The 14,667-nt window shown below is 45.1% G+C and overlaps 1 long non-coding RNA gene across 3 annotated transcripts in view; it reads right to left on the bottom strand.

The window, feature by feature from the left end:
* Positions 1 to 972: 972 nt before the first annotated feature.
* LOC102373740 overlaps positions 973 to 14,667 on the bottom strand; it is a 20,510-nt gene continuing 6,815 nt past the window's right edge. Inside the window, exons 2-5 of one of the 3 annotated variants that reach the window (XR_003095087.1) lie at positions 11,616 to 11,684; positions 3,407 to 3,553; positions 2,066 to 2,142; positions 973 to 1,260 (exon numbers count right to left, since the gene is read on the bottom strand). This is a non-coding gene — a long non-coding RNA (uncharacterized LOC102373740). Of the gene's footprint in view, positions 1,261 to 2,065; positions 2,143 to 3,406; positions 3,554 to 5,673; positions 5,753 to 11,615; positions 11,685 to 14,667 lie in introns of those variants that run through there. The other 2 variants (XR_001358381.1, XR_001358382.1) reach the window with 2 other exon arrangements.

Below are 14,667 nucleotides of genomic sequence, written 5' to 3'. Positions count from 1 at the left end.
CTTTGCTTTCCCTTACAGGGGGTTCTACAATTGTTTTTCTCCCTACAAAACCAGCAGCCACTTCCTTTTAATGATTCTGGCATTGACAAAAAACATCTCAGAGTGCATTGCCAGGACAGGGGGCAGGGAAAGGCTACCTCTGCCCTACTAAAATTGGGAGGTCCAGTGCATATCTACTCATCCTGATGCATCCCCTAGGTTGTTGGGAAAGTGGGTAGAATATCTACTGCAAGGTCTACCTCCTCAGAGCTAAACAGGATTAGGATTTTCCCTCCCATAAATAGACACCATAAAGCTCTAGGGGCTTTCAGAGGATTTTCCATTGAGGGAGGCCCTAATAGAACAGAGGATCTTCCAGACTTCAAAAGATCACTGGTAAAATCCATTTCATTTAGGGCCAAAACAGTCTCTTCCTCCCCTGTCATCCCTTTGCCAGCCCCAAACATTTGCCACACATGAATCTATGAGATTTGCTTTTAAGGAAGTAATGAATTTTGGCTTCTTTTTATTTGTGTTCTGATTTTTGAGGCTTGGACTCATTTTCAGTCTTTCCTCTGCAACCATAAGAGCTAGTAACTTAAGTTTTTTTCAATGAAACCGGAGATTCTCAGAAAGTCAGTTGACTCCAGCAGCTGGGGATTTAAGAAACATAATAAGTATTGTAAGACTCATGGCAAAATCCCAAGGGCAAGCAACACTACTTTCCTACTGGCAGCAATTGCAACTCATTTTCAGCTACCACAAATCAATGCTGGCACCATATGATGGAGGCAGCTGTTGTCTTCTGGGCAAAGGAGCAGCTGCAGGAGGGCTCCCAGGGACCAGAGAAGTCTGAGAGGCCTGTATCTGTGTAAGACTGAAAGAGACAAGTGAAAATAATTGTTTGAGCTGTTGCTAGAAGCCTTCCAGGAGATTTCCTGATACCTTGTGGGTTAGTTCAACCCTGGATTTGTTATTGTCTAGTATGGGGGTGGTCCAGAGAAAAGAAGCATTACATTGAAAACAACAGCAACCCTGATTTATTAAAGTGATACAAGTTAATTGGGTGCAGCATGCTATTCAGGGATTCCAAAGGTCACACATCTCATGTGACAATCAAGCATTTGGCAGGTTGGTCAGGCATCCCCGCATCTCAGCTGGATTCTCTTGCCCCCTGAGGAAAGCTGTTGGCATTTCCCTGCAGTTCTATGTTTGGCATCTAGGCATATGCTGAGCAGAAGTCCAGCCTGCAAGGAAGAGGCTGGAAGCAATGGCAAGAGCCTAAGCAAGTGGAAAGTAAAGAAGCAGCAGTGTAAACAAACAAGGTGAAGGGCCCCAATATTGGCCCTGAGCTCTTCCTCTCTCTCTCTCTCTCTCTCTCCCCTCCATGGCAATCACTACATTCCAAGATCTGCAGCACCAAAAGCTTAGCTAATTTAGCTACTCCGTTCCTCACCTGGACACCTGGAGCCCCCACAGCTGCCAAGTTGGGTGTGTGCTGCAAATAGCCTCAGCCATGTCTCAGTGGAAGACAGGGCACGCTGCCCAGAAGATTACATTTACAGATGTATGCACATTGTTTGCAAACATCCAAGTTAACTAAATAACTCATATTGAATGGCATATATGGCGTGGCACAAACCTTGTCATAGAGTTACTAGTATAAAAGCATTTACTATCATGTTACCATTTTTAAGTGACATATTTTCTTAGTCTTAATGAAAACCTACTTATTAAAAATAGGATTCAGAAAAAAATAAAGGAATAGGTTCCCTTCTCAGAGAAAGTAGATACAATAAGAACATGAAGAAATTAAGAAATATACTTATTTCTTCAGGAAAGAAAGCATTTTAGGCAATGTTCTATTCCATATTGGTTCAGATTGAAGCTTTACATCTCACTTGACAATGGTCTGTCCTCCTACAATACATTAAATGATCACCTTGCATAGAAAAACCCCTTTCTTGAGAAGAATAATGATGATTGCTTTTGGGAAAGAAAGCAGGGTAGTTATGCACCTTTATATACTAACTTTTGGGGAAATCAACAGGGACATTTGAAGAAATTCTAACCAGATTATACTCACCTGGTCCAAAAGTAGCATTGTGTGATAGGATGCAAGGGAGTTATGGTAGGTTTTTCAGCCTTGCTGCAAGTCACCTCCTGAAAAAAAAATTACAGAAATATTGAGAGGATCAAATCTAGAAATGAATGTTAAAGGGAGAGAAGGCACTGATTTGAACTTAATGTACTGTGTGAGTTATCAAATGATTCTGCTTTGCTTCTACTCTGAACAGGGGTTGGACTAGATGACCTTCTGAGGTCCCTTCCAACCCTGATTTTCTATGATTCTATGATCCAGTGCTACAGCAAAGTACAATCTTCAAATTAGAGGAGCAGGCATATAGTTATGAAGTGCAAATTTAGGAATGTTGGTCATTTTTACATGTGCTCTGGAGGTGGGGCACTTAATTAGAGCAGCTCTCAGGAGCCACTGTAATTAAAGCACCTGTATTATCTTGTGTATTCAGCATCCCATGCTGCAAAATGGTGGTGGGGCAGTTTAATTAAAGCTATTTGGATGAGGTTTAGTTAAAAAGTGCCCCCACCACCATTTTGAAATGAATACACAAGACACCGAGGCAAGGCTGGTAGAGCATGCTAATTAGTATGCTCCAGCAGACTTGAGTAATTGAGTTTGCTCCAACACGCTGTAATTACAGTACATTGGCACAGGCATCCCACACATCTACAGGCACCTGTTATGTTTAAGATAGAAGCTATCAATATCAATTGCCAACATCTGGCAGAAAAGAAGTTGAAGATATTTCCAGTTATTTACAAATTAGTAGAAGAGATAAAATGTAACTTGAATTAATTTCTTCTTCATACCTACAGAATTCAACAGAAAGCATTTGACTTGCCCTACATACAGATTTCTTTATCTTATGACAGGCTTCCTGTTCAGTCCCTACAAGCCTTACACTTAGGATTTCCTTAACTGTGGGACATAGTGTGGAAAGAAGGTTAGGTTGTAGCAAAAAACCAAGAAGTTGATAAACCTTCACTTGCTTGGTCAGCAGAACCTTGATACCAGAGTGAAGTCTGTGTTCAAGTATTCTAATTTGCAAAACACCCATATTTGCTGAAACAAAAAATAGAAACCTGTTTTCTTTTTTCAGAAGGAAAACATGCCAGTTGGAAATCTATCACCTTAGCTAGGGACATCAATTACACATAAACCTGTAGAAGTGATCAGAAACCAGTACAAATCTGTAACACAACAGACATTCAAAGCACATAAACCACTTTCAAAATGGCCAAACCTAGTTTAGGATAGATCTGGATGGATGAAGTATCAGATTTAAGTGATTTAGATCTCCTGCAGAGTTAAGTTAACTCACAGTCCCCCAGAATCCCAGGATACCTTGCAGCTCCCCAGCAAATTCCCCCTCACAGAGTGGGCAAGCTAGCTTTGGCCCAAGGTGTCTGCTCCAAGCTGTCTGCTGAGCAGGAAGATGCTTCAACACCCCCAACGTCTCGCCTGGGCCACTGTAGGCATGTGGCTGGATTTCTGAAATGAAAAATGAATGTCTGTTCACTTGCTCATCGGTTCAATCTACGCAGCTTAAAGCCTGTGAAGATTGGATTTTTTCAGCCTCAGGCTTTTGACTGTCAACTATTTGTATTTAGCCCTGTAATAGGTCGTCATGCTAGGCCACCCTTAATGTGGCCCACGCACCTGTCTGTGGGCAACCACCCGCCTTCTCGTCTGCCATGCCTTGATGTTAATTAATTAGTCGATGTTAATTAGTGGGAGGCTGCCATTCTACTGCCCCATCACCAGGGGGCGCTATCTGTGGCTCCTTTTCTTCCCCTACACCACAGTCCACGCCTCGCCGATGTAATCACCGTTGTCTTAATCCTATTCTCCCACTATGTGGCCCCTTACTGTTCTCCCTGGGCCTTCTTTCTTGTGCTGCCCCCTTCTGGGGCTCTCTGGTGCCCAACTCGGGCCTCCCTACCATGCGGCCCCCTATCAGGGGCTCTCAGTGCCCAAACTTGGGCTTCGAATACTGCCCCCCTACCTGGGGCTCGCCATGCCCCACTTGGGCTTCGCAATCATGCGACCCCCATCTCTGGGGCTTTCTGTGCCCAACTTGGGCTTCTCCATAGTCCTGCCCCCTTTCTGGGGCTTTCTGTGCCCAACTTGGGCTTCTCCATAGTCCTGCCCCCTTTCTGGGGCTTTCTGTGCCCAACTTGGGCTTCTCCATAGTCCTGCCCCCTTTCTGGGGCTTTCTGTGCCCAACTTGGGCTTCTCCATAGTCCTGCCCCCTTTCTGGGGCTTTCTGTGCCCAACTTGGGCTTCTCCATAGTCCTGCCCCCTTTCTGGGGCTTTCTGTGCCCAACTTGGGCTTCTCCATAGTCCTGCCCCCTTTCTGGGGCTTTCTGTGCCCAACTTGGGCTTCTCCATAGTCCTGCCCCCTTTCTGGGGCTTTCTGTGCCCAACTTGGGCTTCTCCATAGTCCTGCCCCCTTTCTGGGGCTTTCTGTGCCCAACTTGGGCTTCTCCATAGTCCTGCCCCCTTTCTGGGGCTTTCTGTGCCCAACTTGGGCTTCTCCATAGTCCTGCCCCCTTTCTGGGGCTTTCTGTGCCCAACTTGGGCTTCTCCATAGTCCTGCCCCCTTTCTGGGGCTTTCTGTGCCCAACTTGGGCTTCTCCATAGTCCTGCCCCCTTTCTGGGGCTTTCTGTGCCCAACTTGGGCTTCTCCATAGTCCTGCCCCCTTTCTGGGGCTTTCTGTGCCCAACTTGGGCTTCTCCATAGTCCTGCCCCCTTTCTGGGGCTTTCTGTGCCCAACTTGGGCTTCTCCATAGTCCTGCCCCCTTTCTGGGGCTTTCTGTGCCCAACTTGGGCTTCTCCATAGTCCTGCCCCCTTTCTGGGGCTTTCTGTGCCCAACTTGGGCTTCTCCATAGTCCTGCCCCCTTTCTGGGGCTTTCTGTGCCCAACTTGGGCTTCACAATCGTGCGACCCCCCTCTCTGGGGCTTGCCGTGCCCCCTTTGGGCTTCACAATCGTGCGACCCCCCTCTCTGGGGCTTGCCGTGCCCCCTTTGGGCTTCACAATCGTGCGACCCCCCTCTCTGGGGCTTGCCGTGCCCCCTTTGGGCTTCACAATCGTGCGACCCCCCTCTCTGGGGCTTGCCGTGCCCCCTTTGGGCTTCACAATCGTGCGACCCCCCTCTCTGGGGCTTGCCGTGCCCCCTTTGGGCTTCACAATCGTGCGACCCCCCTCTCTGGGGCTCACCGTGCCCCCTTTGGGCTTCTCAATAAGATGGCCCCCTTTCTGGGGCTCACTATGCCCACACTGGGCTTCTCAGTAGTTGCCCCCTTCCTGGGGCTCTCCGCAGTGCTGCCCCTTTCTCTGGGGCTTGCTACGCCCACCTTGGGCCGTTCAAACGCCCCTCTCTGGGGCTGGGGTCTAAGCACCCTGTAAACTGCGCCCTTACTGGCACCGGGATCCCCACGCTACTGTGGGTTCTCCTATGAGGCTTCCTCCAACCCCTAATAGCCTCACCCAAACCACCGGTCTTATAACAACAACAAAACACAAACTCCAGCCCTTGGCTACAACTTAAAATATAAGCCGTCTGGCTATAACAACATTGCTCCAGCATCTTGGAGCTGCTGCTCACAGTACTGGCTGGCTGGCCGGCTGGCAGGCCTCTCCTCATCTCTTTGCTCCCAGAGCTCCTGCCTCTTTGGCTGCTGGCAGGGAACTGACTATGGTCTCAGCTCCTTGGGCTTTATAAGGGCCAGGCCCTGCCCCCTCCTGGTCAGCTGACCTTCCCTGGTTGCCCCGGCAACCCCCAGCTGCGCTCCTTAGTCACTGCTAGGACTCCTTCCCTAGCAGTTTTCCCCTCTTCAGGCACAGAGCCCCTAAGTGCTCTGTGACAAGCCCTTATGATTGGAAACTGGGTTTCCTCTCCCTCCTTCAAAGCTTGCCAACACACTCCTTCTAATTTTTCTGCTTTATCAGTATTTCTGCTGTTTTGCCTATAGCTTTGCAAAATTCATCCTTTATTTATGTCCGTTGAGTTTGATGGACTCACACCAGGAATGAATCTGGCCTCCCAATTTCTGGAGCTTTGGAATCAATAATTTCAACTGCAAAACACTACGGGTAAAAACAGATGTTGGGTTTACCCCAGGTCCGATTGTCCCAGACTTTGACACCCATCAAAACAGGCTTGGGGCAGGCATTTACACATGCAGCTTGAGCTCAAGGGAAATTCAGGTTGGGTATTAGGAAAAACTCACTATGAGGGTTGTGAAGCACTGGAACAGGCTACCCAAAGAGGTTGTGGAATCTCCATTCTTGGATATTTTTAAGACCTGGCTAGACAAAGCCTCGACTGGGATGATATACTTGGGGATGGGGTGCTGGACTAGGCCTCCTGAGGTCCCTTCCAACCTTAATTTTCTATGATTTTATAAATGACAGCAAACTCAAATTAGGCATGATTGTCCTGGATAAAAAAAGTGTTATCTTTGATACTTTACAGGTACTTGAAGTGGGAGAATGGGTTTATACATCTGTTAGATCCTAGAATAAGAGGCCTTGTGCTGAGAGAAATTGATGTCTGTTTTGAGGCTATGCTAGGAACAAACATTGCATTTGTCCCTGGTTAGGTTGTGCCTATATTTTTCCTGGAACAAAAATATCCTGGGATTAGTGTGTACACACAGAGCACTTCTAACCAGGGTTTAGTGAGTGGCTGAATATGGTTTCTCTTTTCTGCCATTGATTGATGCAGTGCTGAGATAACTGTACAGGCATACTTTGCAATATCCTGAGATAAAAATTCCCAGGTAAAAGGTAGTAAGTTTATTAGGATTTATCCTCGGACAACAGACATGGATGTCTGTATGACCACTTTATCCCAGGATAAAATGGTTTATAGCAGGGGTGGGAAATTATTTCAGCTGGAGGGCTCCTTAACAACTTTTGGTGAGCTGTCAAGGGCCACAGGGCCCTGTCCCTTCACAGATGCCTTGCTCCCTGATTGCCATTTTGGGACTGGAAATTCCACCCCAACCCCTGACCTGTGTCATCAGAAGTCCCTCCCCTTGTCCCTAGAAGTACTCCTTTTGGGTGGTCTGCCACCTTGTAGCTGAAAAAGAAACAAAGCATATATTAAAAAGTCAAACATCTAGTATAACCTATTTTAATTTTATTTTTAAAAAAATTTTGTCCTGATTTACTTGCATTTGCATAGTGCCAATAGAGGTAATTGCATACTAGCTCAAAATAGGTGTGTGGGTAGGTGTGGGGCTTGTGAAGTGCCATGGATGTGTGTTTGGATGGGTGTGGGGTTTGTGGGAGGAGGTGCGTACCCCACAGGGCGCACTACCCCCATTGCCAGTGGCAGCAGGAGCAGCAGGCAGTGGGCCCTCAGGGTGCACAACTCCCTGTGACTCTTGGTCCATGCACCATTGGGCCAGGCAGGCTCCATGCCTCCACATGTGGCTCCCCCACTGAAGTGCTGGAAGCCCCATGTGGAGGCATGGAGTTGGCCCAGCTTGATGGCACGTGGCTTCCACCTGCAGTGGCAGGAGCCCCATGTGCTGGTATGGAGCAAGTCCGGTCTGGCTGAAGGTACACGCCAGTGGGCTAGGCTGGGCTGGGTCAGGCGGGCTCTGTGCCACCGCATGCATCTCCCAGGATTCAGTCAGAGCCATGGGCTGCTGGGAGGCTCTGCCTGCTATGGGCCATGAATGCTCCAAAAGCCTGCTGCCTTCTGCCCCTGCTGCCACTGGCAGCAGAGGCTGTGCATCCTGGACGGGCCCCACACCCACCCACAAACCGCACCCCCACCTACACACACTCCCATATCCACCCACAAACCCCACATCCACTCCCCCTCCTGCAGGCAGGAGCTTCCCGCCACACTCACCACCTGTCCATGCCATGCCATGGCAGTGGTGCCCTGCAACTCTGTGTATCCTGCCCCCCAACTGGAAAAAAAATGTAGCCACATGTTTAAATTGCACTGCTGAATGACAGTGTCAGTTACCATAACCTGCCCTGCCATCACACAGGTGCAGCTCTATTTCTTCCAAGAGGAAAGGGCATCATATATTCAGAACAACCGAGTATATAAACACAGTATGTTTTCAGTTGAGACATGGGCAAAGTTAGTGACCATAGGCAAAGCTGGTAAAATTGCATGATTTGCCCAAGGCTACTTAAATCAGTGTCAGAGTCAGGACTAGAACTCCAGGAATTCCCAGGTTCTAATTCAGTGGGGTGACCATAAAGTGGATTTTTATTTTCCACTATCAAACTCATCAAGAATCATGTATTTACAGTGATAGTCTGTCTGCATTTTCCATAAACATCCTTTGCAGCTCTTAAGTAAAGACAACATTGCCTTTCTTGAGTCTGTTAAAGCTAGAGGTTTGTGTGACATTTTAATCCTCCTGAGAGCATGCATTTCTTTTGATACTTTTCAGTCAGTTCCTCAGACAGCTTTGTACGTTGCTTCTCATACTACACAGAATACATGAATTAATTTTAACAGTCACAAAAAACAACTAACTTCGTGCACTTCTCAAACTAAGACAGATAATAGAAACTTCAGTTTTCTGGCACACAAAAATAGCTTTTAATCACTGATTTGGGACATAAGCACTTGGTTTGACATGTAAAATTTGCAGTTCCTGGAAATGCCATGTCATTTTTTTGGGTAGTAGAATTCAGCAGAAAGATCATTTTAGCAGGAACATTACTTCATCAGGAATCCCTGGTGTACCTTCCGTCACTGATCATCATTTAACTGTCTAGATGTGCCCTTCAAAGCAATGATCTCCCTCAAGAAAATACCGATAAAGCTAATTCTTTTAAAATTTTAAGGGTAAAAAGTATAAATAAAGCCTCTTTTTGCTGTGAATTTCAGGATTTCAGCAAAAGTGTCATCACTTTCTGTATTATTGCTGCTATCATATTTTTTAAATTTCCTCAACAAAAGAAAATAAATAACTAGCTCCCAAGAGAGACAAAAGATTTCATTATGCTGAAACTCACACTGGAATATAGGCAAATTACCAGAACAATCTAACAATAAGCATGGTGTAGAAACAGTACCATCAGCAAAGAAATAGCTGTATTATAAATCTCATTATAAATATTTGCAATTAAAAAAAAAAAAATCTGTAGATATATAGGGATATATCCCTGAGACATAACTCCACCAAATTCTATCAATTTACATCAGCAGAGATTTTAGCGCATTAAGTTTATTTAAAAGTAAATGCAACAGTTATTTTCAACTGAAGGTAGTTGTAACTAAAAAAAAAAAAAAATTATTTGCTCCATCAAAGGATAGCATTTGGGAGTAAAGCTTGCAAATAATTATATTATAGTTGCAAATAAAATCTGATTTTACTGAAATTTTTGGGAGAGGTAATATCTGAAACTTTCAGGGAAAGGAAGTCCAAATAACTGGATTTGAGTAGCTCTAAAGGGGCAACACTTCAGTCAGTGTAACCCTGTGGCTTATGATTCGCCTTTGGATTAGACAGAAAACAAACCCTAGGGTTTAATTTTGCATAAAAGTAATAGGTACAGTTGGAGCATTTCTGGTCCTTTTGGCCCCACAGGCCAGATGAGGTGCACGGGGCTGGGCTGGTGGCTTGATGGGGCCCCCATGGCAGGACAGAGCCCCACAATGCTTCTACTTGCACACAAGGATCAGATTCTGTGTGGCTTTGGTTGGCCTCTTCATGCATGAATCAAGCCCCAGGGCACCAGTGCAGTGCCTCTTCCCAGCCACCATGTCTTGGAATTGGGCTCCAGGGCCCCGTGCTGCCTAAGCCTGGCCCTCTGCATTGGAATAAGGCTCCATGCCACCCTGTGTGCCCAATCCAGCATGCACAACCACAGAATCAGGTCCAGAAATTTGACAGCAAGGTAGCAGGGCTACTGCTCTTCATTGCCAAATTTGTAGACCCGTTGGAGCCCTGCTGGCTGGATGACACAGAGCCAAAGACTGGACCTGGCCTATGGACTGGGAGTTGAGCACCCTTAATCTATCTGAGCAGATTTAATTAGATACAGGATCAAACTGGAAAAAAAAATTGCTGGCAATTCCATGATTTTGACTTTTCATTCTAAATTTGGACTAAAAGCAATTTTTAGAATTTTCTACAGGACAAATATGGTTCATTCAGTTCAACTTGGAAGTCCTGGAGTAATCTCTTCAAGTGCTCCAATCATACTTTTGTGAAACATGCAAAATTAAAGTGAGAGTTTTGTTTCAAAAAGTAACAGCTGCAAAGAGCCTAAATGAGTTATATTCCTGCCAAAGGCAAATGCAATCGATGCCCCACATTGTTAGCTAAAAAAAGTGGCATTTCAGTCCATATAAGATCTGTAGAGCTTTCAGTAGACAGACTGGTAATACAGTAACTAAGAGAAGGGCTTTAAAAAAAGTACAGACCAGAAGTAATAATAGGTTGCCATGAAACCAAAGTTCCTTTAAGTTCACTTCTGGATCAACCTTGAATTTCAACAGAAGTTTGGAGATGTTCAGAACTTAGGGGTTTTTATAGTCCAAAGAGGTCACATCCATTATACTCATTATCAACAGAGACAAACTTCAAAAGCCACTTGATATGTTCTCCAGAAATTCATCTCTAATGAAGGTATACTGAATGTCATCAACATGCATCTCCATATTCATTTCACCTGAGACACCAAAGGTGATGTGAATTCTGCATGAAAGTAATTTTGTAAAAGTGTTTCTGATTATGCAGTCACTTATACTGAACTTTGAAAAGACAAAGATCCTCTCTAATTTAAGTTTCTGATCAAATTTTGGTTCATACAAATAAGTATGAATTAAAGTCAATAAGAAGTTATTAGTCACACATCATTATCTATTAGTGCAGTCAAGGATATTGACTTCCTAATAGTGGAAATGTTAAGTAGTGAACTATACTCAATTCTGCTGCTCCCAGTAGGAAAACAAGAAGCAATATTTTCAAAGTAAGTGCTACACAATTCAAATGAAGCTTGGGTTTTTGTTTTTTGTTTTTTTGTTTGTTTGTTTTAAAATCACAGCACCTCTGCTGAATATGGGTCCACCAGCCTTTACAAAAGGCAATGCAAGTTCTCTAATGATAGTCACTTCCAGACACCATATCGTTATACAAATATTGAAATTACAGTCAACAAATCTCTTAACTAAGCTTCTTTCCCCACAAGCAGTAAAGCCATGCTTCATTTACCTGCAATTTAGCTCCCGTTTATAAAGCTAATAGTCTTTTTGGAGTATTCCGTTTGCAAAAGATCTAGGAATAAATCCAAAACAGTTCAATAATTCTGCAGATTTAGTCAGGCACTGGGGATTACTTTATTGGTACCCAGTAGTTCAGTTGAATTAAACAGTAAATAAGTTATTATCTACTGAAAGAGTGAACAACATCTAAATGTTAACATATATTTGATTGTATGAGACCTACCACTGTACTCAGGAGTAGGTTTGGGTGTCATATAGCAAAATGCCTATTGTGCTTTCATCCACACTTTGCATCCTGAAGGAACAAAAATACATTTTATTGTTTTGCTTCTTACCTGGGAAATGTAATACCAGGACTCTCTCTCCATCACCTTGCCTGGGTTACTTCATGTACTGTGTTGCAACTACCGAAGCAGAAACAAGAATGGATAATGCACAAAATGCAGATTCTGTAAAAAAGCAGCATGTACTTATAATATTTGGGATTTAAAATAACAAAACTTGGTGGTTTTGGTCATTAATCCAATGTTAGGTTAAATTTAAACAGAAAGATTCACCATCCCTCCCTTTTATAAGTACTTATGAAGCCTACTGACACCAAGGGTATGTACACACACCACCACACAGGTCTACATATTTGAAGCATGCCCTGGCTGCTTGCTTCCTACATGAACACCAAATCCTGAAAATAAATCTATGTTGATGCCTTAGAATGGAGCTGAGTGCATGCCCAGGATCTCTGTTAGGTTCCCCATCTTGGGTATGCTTCTTGGCAGGTGCTTAGTATTGCACTAAGGCAGCTACATGACCTCATATGTGGGATGTGGCGTACATGGAGACAGAGCAAGAGAGTCAGGTGGGTTTTGTTGCATTAACCCTAGGGGTGGCACAGAGGTGGTGTTCAAAAAAAAAAAAAAAAAACCTAGAAAACTGCTACAGGTAATTTTTGGAAAAAATAATGCGTGGTGCATGCTTTGAACAGGTTAAAATAACTGTAGGTTCTAGCATGGTGTAGACCTTGGCCAGGTGGGAACATACATATTTTAGGCTATGCTATTTCCATTAACTACAACCCAAATCCTTTGCAGGAAGGATTATGTTCTGGGTTCTTTGACTTTCTGACTCTGGGCCCCCTGAATGATCAGATATCATAAACTGAAAGTGACTAAAAATATACCATTTTTCCCCAAGGCCTAAAGCAGCGTTTCCCAAACTTTTGATACCTGGCACACACCTTTATTCTGGCTTTAAATTGGCAGCACACTTTCCTGAATTTCACAATAACCTGGTTGAAAATTACTGAAATAGATCTAAATTCAGAAGAAATATGAAGGAGACCTCGAGGCTAAAACACTTGAGAATCACTGGCCTAAATGGTGCCACTTAAGGACAGCAGAGGCAGGGTCTCACCCTACTATGTCCTGTTTATTCCACTGCTTGCCCCCTCCCACCTCTGGTCTGTACCTCAAGGGGCAAGGACCTTGCTGAAGCTGCTATGCAAGCTCCCACACACTGGGACCTCCCTTCCCCCCTGCCCCTTCCACTAACCTGGAAGCATGGGAAGAGTGAAGGGGATGAGCCAGGCTACAAAGTGTGGCTCCATCTATGCATTTGCCTGCCCACCTGCTTGCAGCAGAGCACACTGCTGGGAGCACAGGGGAGGGGGGGCAGGAAAGAACAGCACAGGGACTGCTTGGGGGTAGGGAAGGGCATGGAAAGGCAGCAGCAGTGGCAGAAGTCCCTAGAGGAGCAGCTGCAAGTGCCATTGGAGCAGACAGAGCGGTGGATGGGGGGAGAGATCTTGCAGCACATCCTTTGGGAATCACTGGCCTTAAAGCAGGTAAACTATAGTTTAGTGTTAAAACATATTTTTAGCATAATAAAGTCACCCAGATTAACTAAATATGATGATTGCCTAGGAAAAGTATTTTACTTATAATGGTCAAATTACTTTGTTATCTGCCAAACAGCAGGTGATCAGAGATCTGCAGGTAGGTCAGGGACTACCTACTTTACCATCCACAGAGTGAGATTATAATGCTATTTGTTACAAAGCACCAAACAAACACTTTCAGGTGCTTCCCACCAGATCAGTGCATGACAAAATTGCAGCAGCCTGTTCTAATGTATCACTATTTGTTGTATTCAGGCTATATCAAAAAAATAAGCAAAATCACACACTATGTTTCTGTACCACAACGTAAAGTCAGAGGGCAAGAAAATAGAGGCAAGAAATCTGTTCAGATGTTTTTAATTTGTACTGGTAGACTTGCATGGTGGAATCATCAAAATCAGACTATTCCATGGATCTGGAGCAAAACCAAGCACCCAACAAAAATCAAGAAGATGGCAAGAAGGCCTCATCCTACTGGTTTATCCTTGTGGGTTTGAAGGTGCCACTTGGGTTTAACTGGTTTAATGATCTTCCCAGGAGAAACACTGCAATGGGAGCAGCATTAACACTGAAGTTAAGTACCTGTTCCCAGAAAGCAGTCCTGAATTGTATTGGAGCATGGTGACTTTAGCTCCCGTCTACGCCATTGCTTACCCTGTGCTGCTGCCAAATCCAACAATGAGATCAAAAGTGCAGAGAACAGATTAATACTCTAATGAAGCTGTTGCAGCTCTGACTGTTCGTCAGAGGTTGCAAAAGGCATGACATTTGAAGAATGTCCTTTGGCGCTAGACATAGCTCTTATTTCAGTCCCAGCTTCTTTCATCTTCAGCTGTGTTGCTGAGATTCCATAGACATCAGGGCTGGAAGGGACCTCGGAAGATCATCGAGTCCAGCCCCCCGCCCAAAGGGCAGGAAGTCAGCTGGGGTCATAGGATCCCAGCAAGATAAGCATCCAGTTTCATCTTGAAGGTGTTCAATGAAGGCGCTTGAACCACCTCCGGTGGCAGGCTGTTCCAGACCTTGGGGGCTCGGACAGTAAAGAAGTTCTTCCTTATGTCCAGCCTGAAACGATCTTGAAGTAGTTTGTGACCATTCGACCTCGTCATCCCTTGGGGCGCTCTGGTGAACAAACGTTCCCCCAGATGCTGGTGGTCACCCCTGATAAACTTGTAGGTGGCCATCAGATCACCCTGAGCCTGCGCTTTTTCAGGCTAAAGAGCCCCAGGGCTCTCAGCCTGTCATCATAGGGTCTGCTTCCCTGACCTCTGATCATGCGCGTGGCTCTTCTCTGGACTCTCTCAAGCTTCTCCACATCCTTTTTGAATTGTGGAGCCCAAAACTGGACACAGTACTCCAGCTGCGGCCTCACTAAGGCCGAGTACAGGGGGAGAATGACGTCCCGGGATTTGCTTGAGAAGCGTCCCGGGATTTGCTTGAGACGTCCCGGGATTTGCTTGAGATCATCGAGTCTGACCCCCTGCATAGGCAGG

This window comes from Alligator sinensis, unplaced genomic scaffold (genome assembly GCF_000455745.1).
Source record: "Alligator sinensis unplaced genomic scaffold, ASM45574v1 scaffold191_1, whole genome shotgun sequence".
Taxonomy (NCBI): Eukaryota; Metazoa; Chordata; order Crocodylia; family Alligatoridae; genus Alligator; species Alligator sinensis.
This window is presented reverse-complemented; position numbering and strand designations above follow the sequence as displayed.